The sequence below is a fragment of the Cynara cardunculus genome (assembly GCF_001531365.2).
Source record: "Cynara cardunculus var. scolymus isolate 2C chromosome LG 12, CcrdV1, whole genome shotgun sequence".
Lineage (NCBI taxonomy): Eukaryota > Viridiplantae > Streptophyta > Magnoliopsida > Asterales > Asteraceae > Cynara > Cynara cardunculus.
In genome coordinates, this window is record NC_037539.1 from 32035350 (window position 1) to 32044232 (window position 8883).

The following is an 8883-nucleotide window of genomic DNA, read 5'->3' on the forward strand; positions in this document are numbered from 1 at the left end:
CTCATATATTTGTGTATCAACTGTTGAGTTTTGATATTAGTTTTGAGGTTAAGATGATAAATTGTCTTTAACAGTTTTTATGATGTTATTGTTTTAGAATATATTTCTGGATAAATATGAAACAAAGTTGTGTTCGTCAACAGCCTTTGAGAAGATGTTGTTCGAATCTATTTTTGGGATTGTTTTGGAAAGAATTAAATAGTATCTGGGTTTTTAAACAGTTTGAAAGAGTTTTACAGAAAAACAGAGTTTTAAACTGTTTTGGGAGAACAGGTTGTTCTTGAGAATAGAAAGTTTTGAGGATAAGCCTATGTTGAAACCATGATTTGGTTTGGGAATTATGAACAGGTTCACTCTGACATATATGACTGAGGTCTGTCTTTGGATGAACTACTTCATATGAATTAATRGGAGGATATAAGGGTGGAACATCATAAAAAGGGAATTATTGGGAGGATATATGGTTGGTCATTGTCTGCGTGGCCTAACTCTTATTATGATATCTATTAAAGTTACAATAGATTTAAGTTCTCATTTCTTGGTGATTTGAGAATTTAGAGATGTTGTCTTTAGTAGGAATGATGGTAATAATGTTATGAGATAATATAGTTCATGACTGTTGGTCGTGAATAAAAATGCTTTGGGTAAAAGCATTGATTATGATGAAACAGAGAAGCTCTGGTTGTTGTACCTTGCAAGGAACCAGAGGGGCTCTGATTGACCCTCATAATAGAACCAGAGGATTCTGGATATTGATTTAAAATGATGCAAAAATCTTTTATAAATTATTAGTTTGAAAATAAGCTTTATATATCTTTTAGAAACAAGCTTAGTACTATATTTATAATTTTAAAATGATATTTCAAAAGAGTCTCTATACTTAGAAATTTCTATAAAACAAACCAGAGGGGCTCTGGTTGGCTTTCATAAGTACAACCAGAAGCTCTGGTCGAGGAACCAGAGGCTCTGGTCGACTAACCAGAAGCTCTGATAGTAAGACCAGAGGAGCTCTGGTCATGCTTATTAAAAAATATTCTAAGTATGGTTTGGAACCAGAGGCCGATGGACTGGAAAACCATTATGTTTCTAAGTATGGGATGTTGAACAAGAGGCCCGATGGACTTAAACATGATGCGATTCTTTTATTATTCTTCATTATGATTGAGAGATTCTTTGATAAATGTTTTTGGTGATCTCACCCAGCATAGCATGAAAAAGGGAATCTCACTAGACTTTTGTCCAACCCTCATTTTGTGTTTTCAAAAATATGTGTGCAGGTAATACCAGTTATAATATCGATAAGGGAAAAATCATTATATGATTACTTCCATTATGTGCTTAAATGTTGAAGACCATATCTAGATGTGTTTTGGAGAACAGCGATGCTAGTTTACAAATGCATGTATTTTGAAATTTTTAAGTTATGCAAATTTGTATCGTAACCTGTAACACAGACTCTTGTAATTTTGGACCTATGTGGGAATCTATATATTCTATGAATGAATTCTATGTAATATGCAATGTGTGGAGATTGGGGTGTCACAGCCAAGAACAAACTCTCGATTCCATCGAAAAAACTTCATAAAAATATAGAAGACAAAGTAAAAAAATTAAACTCTAAAATCCTAACAAAAGTCACGAATAATACCTGAATAAGTATTCTCATAATAAACTTGAAAGACGATCTTGTTGAATAATAAAAGTTTATAAAATGAAAGAACAAATCAGGTGATTAAGAGAGAAAATAAAAGTTACCTGAAAAAAGATTTTGTTGAAAATAAGGGTTTGTAAAATGAATAATATATCAAGTGAAAGAGAGGAAGATAATACCTAAATTAATATTATGATAGTAAACCTGAAAAACAATCTTGTTGAATAATAAAAGTTTATAAAATGAAATAAGAAATCAAGTGATGATGGAGAGTGATTTTTTTTTACCTAAAAGAAGATTTTTGTTGAAGAATAATGGTAATTAAAATAAAAAATGCATCAAATGATATAGATGAAGAAAAAGAGATTTATTGATAGACAAATCATAGAGGAGCACATGGAAGGGCATGAAGGTTTCACCTCTAAGAATGAAGATGAAAAAATTGAGGTTAAACTTTTTAAAATTATCAAAATAATCTTATCCTAATGAATTTCATGTTTAAATATTGGGATGGAAAAGCCTTTTACATATCAAATATTTTAAAAAATCAAAAATTTAAGAAAAAAGACAGATAGGCTTCTAATGTTTAGAGGATGAACATCATTATGTTTGGTTTCTCCATTAATATATATATATATATATATATACTAGGTTCGGACCCGTGTATTACACGGGTTAATGACAAAAATTAAGCAAAACTGATATGTATTTTATAAAGAATTAATAATCGGAGGTATTTTATAAGCTTAGACAAAGGTACAAGTCCGATTAAATTTTTGATATAAAGATGCTCTTACTCGAGAATTAAATGTTACATATACAAAGAACGACATGTGCTTCGATGATCAGAAAAACTTCTAAATGAAGATGAACAATGTAGATCCAATATGCATTGCTGCGTAGTACATGCAGAGCCTTTGTATACCTGTATATGAGATAAGCAAAGGGAATCAGAGGCTCTGGGTAATACATGCAGAAATAGAACTCTTACTCAAGACAAGTACAGAGCCTCTATGAAGCTCTGTATGAAGGACGGAGGCAGGGTCAGAATGACCCCGTAGCACCTGCTGAACCTCTGTTAAGCTCTATGAAGAACGGAATCAGGCTTTAAGGACACAAGCGTAAAGAAAGTTTCCAGAGGTTAAGACGGAAACTATTCAGAGTTACAAGTCTGAAGGCCATCTTCGGAGTAAGAGACAGAGCCTCGACGCATTACGTGAAGAGACAGAGCTCTTTCTCAAGACTTAAATGTAGAACCTCTGTGCAGCTCTGCATGAAACATGGAGTCTGGTTCATATTGACCGCATAGCACGTGCATAACCTCTATTAAGCTCTGTATGAAGGACGGAATCAGGCTTGACAAACACAAGGGCTAAGAAATCCTCCAGAGTTCACGACGGACAATATCTAGCATTGCAAGACTTCTAAATTAAGACGACCAATCTGGCTACAAGTGTGAAGTTCTTTTCAAGAGTTAATTGCTAAAATTAGCCAATGCTACAAGTTTGTATAAATTTTCCGTGGACAGAGGCTCTGCATTGTAGATGCAAAGCTGTTGTGTAGCTCTACATGAAGCACGTAATCAGGTATAGAGGTGTTGCGTGGTTTCTGCAGTACCTCTCTAAAGCTCTGTATGAATTACAGAAGTTTGGTAAGAGACTTTGCGTAGTACACGCAGTTCCTCTCTAAAGCTCTATATGAAGCACGAAGTCCGGGTGAGAGAATTTGCGTAGCACATACAGATCCTCCATGGTCAGATAATTATAATGCAGAACATAAATGAAAAATGAGCCTATTAAGAATTAATAATAATATGAGTTAATAAGATGAAGTTGTAAAACTATATTTATAACACAATATAACCTAAATAAATATAAGGTAAATATGTAAAAAATTAATAAAATAAGAACCATGTATCATATATTACTAAACACTTCTTTGTATACAACATTCGTTGTTTTACTGCCAATAATACCATTATCATCCATAATTAGTACTTTCAAAACCTTGCTTGTTTTTGACTCTGGATAAAGCAACATATAATTGACCATGTGTGAAGACCGGTTGTCTTAGATATAAACCAACTTTTATAATGATTGTCCTCGGCGCTTATTAAATGAGAAAAACTCTGGACATTAACTTTGAACATTAACTCTGGAATACAATAATTCGGAATTCTATTGTTAGGTTGGAAAATAACTCTGGACTTAACTCTGAATAAGAGGAATTCAGAGTTGTCTTCTAAGTCTAGAAAGTATCTACGAGCATAACTCCGAGTCACACGAATTTTGACTTCTTATAACTCAGAAACGTAACTCTGAAGAGGATTTTAGATTTGTATTCTAAGTATGGGAATAAACTATATAACTAAGTTTGGAACAAAACAATTCAGAGTTATGTTATAAGTCTGAGAAATAACCAATATCTGATGACTTCATGTTGATAATTTGTATCACTAATGTCATTTAAGTGTAATGAGATTAAATTGTTGACCAATGTAATCATGATAAATATTGAACAGGTAAGGCAGGTGCGGAGTGCACACTTGTGTTTAGTTTTTTTTTTTTTTTTTTTTTTTTGATTTAGGGACGAAGCCCCTAACAAAAGGGGTTTGGGGGCAGCGCCCCCGATGGCGGGGTCCAAGGGGCAGAGCCCCTGGCTGGAAATTTTTAATTAATAAGGTATTAATATTCTTTTAATAACTATATAAATTAATTAAATTCACATTATTATTAATTAATTAATTAATTAAGTATTAAGAGTATATGTTCTTGGAATTTTTTTTCCTGGGTAATATTGCTTTGTGAAAAATGCTTCAAAAATCCGAATTTAAAATTTTAAACCCGGTTTTGATGACCACTCAAGAGTTAAATTCAGCCGTGAATTTTTCCAGAGTTATGTTGCAAGTCTGGGGGCCGTAAGTGAAAATTGTGTCTATATACATGTTTAGGCAGGAAAAATCAATAACTGTCGCACAGAAACATGACACGTGTCCCAAAAGTTACTTATTTATTAGTATATATATATATATATATATATAGGAGGTTTACTTTGCAAACTATGTTGTTTGCACAAACCGTACAAACATCATTTAACCAATCATAATTTTTCATTTTTTTCATTTTTTTTTGTAATTATGAGAGGTTGATTAATCATTTTTATTGTGAATGGTGTTAATCATGGATATTATCATCTTCATTATTTTAATTTTAAGTAAATACATGAAACAGTTTCATTAAAATTTTATTAAATATTATATGAAACAATTTCATAACCATATATGAAACAACTTCATCAAAAAAAAATATTATATGAAACAATTTCACAATATTAAACAATTTCATGAATTTTTTTTATAAGATTAAACAATGAAATCGACGGATGAGGGTGGTTTGCATGGTTTATTCAAATTGGGTGGTTTGCATTTGATCGTTCATTTCTCTCTCTCTCTCTCTCTATATATATATATATATATATTTCAAATAGGGTATATTTCAAATGCATCCATGTGCATTTGTACAACCAATGTTGTAATGCCCTCATTTTCATCAAGAGAGATGTCATGTAATCTGAGACATTTCCTTAATAAATACACCAAAGTAATGGCTAATTTAAAACCATTTAAACTATTACAGCGGAAGTCTTTGAATCATCAAAATCTAACTTAAGTTCTAACCCACCTTTTCTTGGGGTTAAGTTACAAAAGATCTTTACAGCGCATCTTAGACAAAAGATTAAAATGAGATGATAATAAGCAACACTCTAAGCATGTCATTTGCCTTTATCCGTCCTCGAACTACCTGGGCCTGAGATGCATACTATAGTCAGCTTATAAAGCTCAGYGAGTTCATGATTTTCGTGTATAAAAACATTGTACGTCATGCATTTCAACTTGTAAACCTTGTACCAAGTAGCATGCAATTTCTGAAAACATGCAACACTGAAAGAAATGAGATCTCCTAAATTATCTGTCTGGAATGGGTCATTTAGTCACAAACACGCCCTGGGTTGATACTTCATTCTCGATTGATCGCCCACTTGTCCGGGTAGTGTTTTATTCTGGTCGTGACTTATTAGTCACCAACAAGCCCTGGGTATCACAATCTTAACTTATCACCCACTTGTCCGGGTAGTGTTTTATACTGGTCGTGACTTACTGGTCAAATACCCACCCTTAAATCATCAAACTTTAGAAAAACATGCTAGAGTTATTCGAAACATGCTTAAACACATAGCATGCAATTGGTCATAAAACGTCATACATGTAAAACATATCATGTATGTAAACTGAAACATCATGCATTTGTACCACCATCGTATAATGCTTGAAAATAAATTTATACATAGGTATGCATCCCATTGTAAGTCTCTTGAAGACTCACCTGATAATGTAGATTGCTTATCTAATGCTGCCGACTGGTAACCTACAATTTATAATAGCATATAGCATATAAATGATTAATTTCTCCCAAGGGCTACATAAAAGTCAACTTACGGTYAACTACGTTGGCTAGGGTCAACCTTGGTCAACTATGCTTAAATGCTCCTTACATCAATCAAAATTATAGAAACGTGAGTTCCAACATAAGGTGTATTGTCTAGCTATATATCTTAAAATGACTAAGTCTGGAAGAAGGCCAGAGCCTCTGTGAAAGACCAAAGCCTCTGGTGGTATTGACAGAGCCTCTGGGCTCTTAAGTCCTTCAGGATCAGAGCCCCTCTGGTTGTATACCACACTTAGAAAATATTTAGTAACCCGTCCATCGATCCTCTTGTTCTAAATTACACTTAGTAACCCGTCCATCGATCCTCTGGTTCTAAATCACACTTAGTAACCCGTCCATCGATCCTCTGGTTCTAAATCGCATTTAGAAAATATTTGTATTAAGGACCAGAGCCCCTCTGGTCTCTCTTCCAGAGCTTCTGGTCTTCATGACCAGAGCCTCTGGTTCTTAGCCACACTTAGAAAATATTTCAACGCAGGACCAGAGCCCTTCTGTGGTCTCATAACTTGATACAGAGCTCTTATGCAGAGCTTCTGTGTAACATTCTCTAAGGTGGTTTCTAAGCAGGATGCGATACAACGTGTTTAACAAATAAAATCTTAATCCTTGAAATCGAATCCCAAAACACAAGGTTTGGACGTGAGCCTTCTAGGATTCTATACAGGGCCAAAGCCACGGCTAAACATTGTTTAAATCATAAATTTGGTCGAGTATTTACCTCTAAACAACGGGAAGCAGGGGGGTTTCTTGCTGGTATGAACTCCAGCTCCTCCCTCTCTCAAGCTCGACGATTCCTTCTTCTTTAAAAAAAAAGATAACTACTCTAGACCAGTACCCCTGATTTATACTCAAGCGGTTTGGCCTATTAGTTGACCAAATCGGCCAAATCCCGATTTTTAGGCTGCGAGACTGTCTTCTCCACAGCCTGCAACCATGCAGGTCGCAGTTTCCCTTTRTRGGCCAAACACCGCCTGCCCTCTTCTGCCTCTCCCGATTGCCGACAGCAGGCTCCCCCTCTTGGTAGAGTCTTCAGCCGTTGGTCAATAATAAGGAAAGAATTTGATTTATCTTCAATTTCTAATATTTTATTTAACCAATATATATATATATATGTACCTATATATATATAGAAAAAAAAATATACATTATCTATTTCCCGAAATTTTGGGTTTTACAAATGCAACCCAATCAACTGAGATATTTATGAAAATTATGAGAGTTCATTTATTATGATTTGAATATTTATGGAAGATGACTAGAGTTCATTAATTATGATCAATATTTTATATTATGAACTGTTGGACCGATCTAGGGAACCGCCCACGTGATATTGTCCGCTTTGGGTTTGACCAACCCCTCACGGCTTTAAAACACGTCACTGGTAGGAGTAAGACTCCCACTTCCTTATAAAGAAGCCAAATCCCCCTAGCCTCACCGATGTGGGATGCTCCTGCATTGCTACATGAGCGTTGAGTTTAAGAATCGCGGATTTGACTGGCTCGAGGGAACGATGAGTTTTTCGGACCCAACATGAACCAATTAAAACTTTTATGAAATCACATATTCATCAAATAAAATGGATGGTTGAGATTGAGTTTTATTGATTGTACAAATGTAAAAGGCTGAATAGTAACTCACCTCTCTATCTCTCTCTCTCTATCTCTCTCTCTCTCTCTCTCTAAGATTTAAGATAATACCTTTAAGTTTTATAATTTAAAAGAGAAGATCCGAAAATTTCATAAATTTCATCTGATGAAGTTGGTTTGAGATTAATTCGAGCTTCAAACGAGTTCTAGTTCAAGTTTATAAAATTGCAATCGACTTTGAATCGAGTTTAGTGTTTAATTACTCGTAAGTTTTACAATCGTGTTCAAGTTTGAAAAATTACTATCGAGTTTCAGTTTAGTATACTTGAGCTTGACTCGGTGTATTTACACCCCTAATCATGTACCATAAATGGTAAAAACAACATTGACATATTTATTTAATAGAAATGGGCATGTCATAATTCCATTTTATTTATTTAAAATACAATGTGACTAGTTTTTCTAATGAACTTTTTAATATAATATAAAAAAGGTGAACGCCAAGTGGTTCTATGGTGTAGTGGTTAGCACTCTGGACTTTGAATCCAGCGACCTGGGTTCGACTCCCGGTAGGACCTTTTTTCATTATATACACTTTATTTTTAGGGTTTAGGTTTTTGTTTTAATTAATTATAACCACCGTAATTATTTTTAATAATTTATTATACATCATATATTTGACCCTACTATTCTATCCAAAATGCATCTCAATAGCTTTGCAAACTTCATGTAATTCAAAAAGATATATATATATAACAACTATATTTTATTTTTTATAAAGTTGTCGTAGCCGGTCCTGATATTTAGAGTCTGTGTAAAAATTTCAATATGAGCCTTAATTTTTTTCTGGTTATATTATTTTTTAATGTTTTATCAGTAAATTCAAACATAAATTCTTTTATTTTAGAACATACGTGGAAAGGTAAATTTATAAACTAAGGAGCCGTTTATCAAACACTTACCCGGTAAATGTCTACTTGTAAAATTTAACACTATTATATACTTACCGGGTAAGATTTTAGTCCACCAAAACGACATTGTATACAATAATTTACCCGGTAAGCGCTTACCGTGGTAAGAGTGTCGCCCTCACTTACCAGGTAAGGCTCCTGATCCTTGTCTCGCTCTTACCAGATAAGAT

The 8883-nt window shown here is 33.8% G+C and overlaps 1 non-coding gene across 1 annotated transcript; it reads left to right on the plus strand.

The window, feature by feature from the left end:
• The first annotated feature begins 8248 nt into the window (after nucleotides 1-8248).
• On the plus strand, nucleotides 8249-8320 carry TRNAQ-UUG. Its single transcript has one exon. It is a non-coding gene; the product is annotated as a tRNA-Gln (tRNA).
• The last annotated feature ends 563 nt before the right edge of the window (nucleotides 8321-8883 follow it).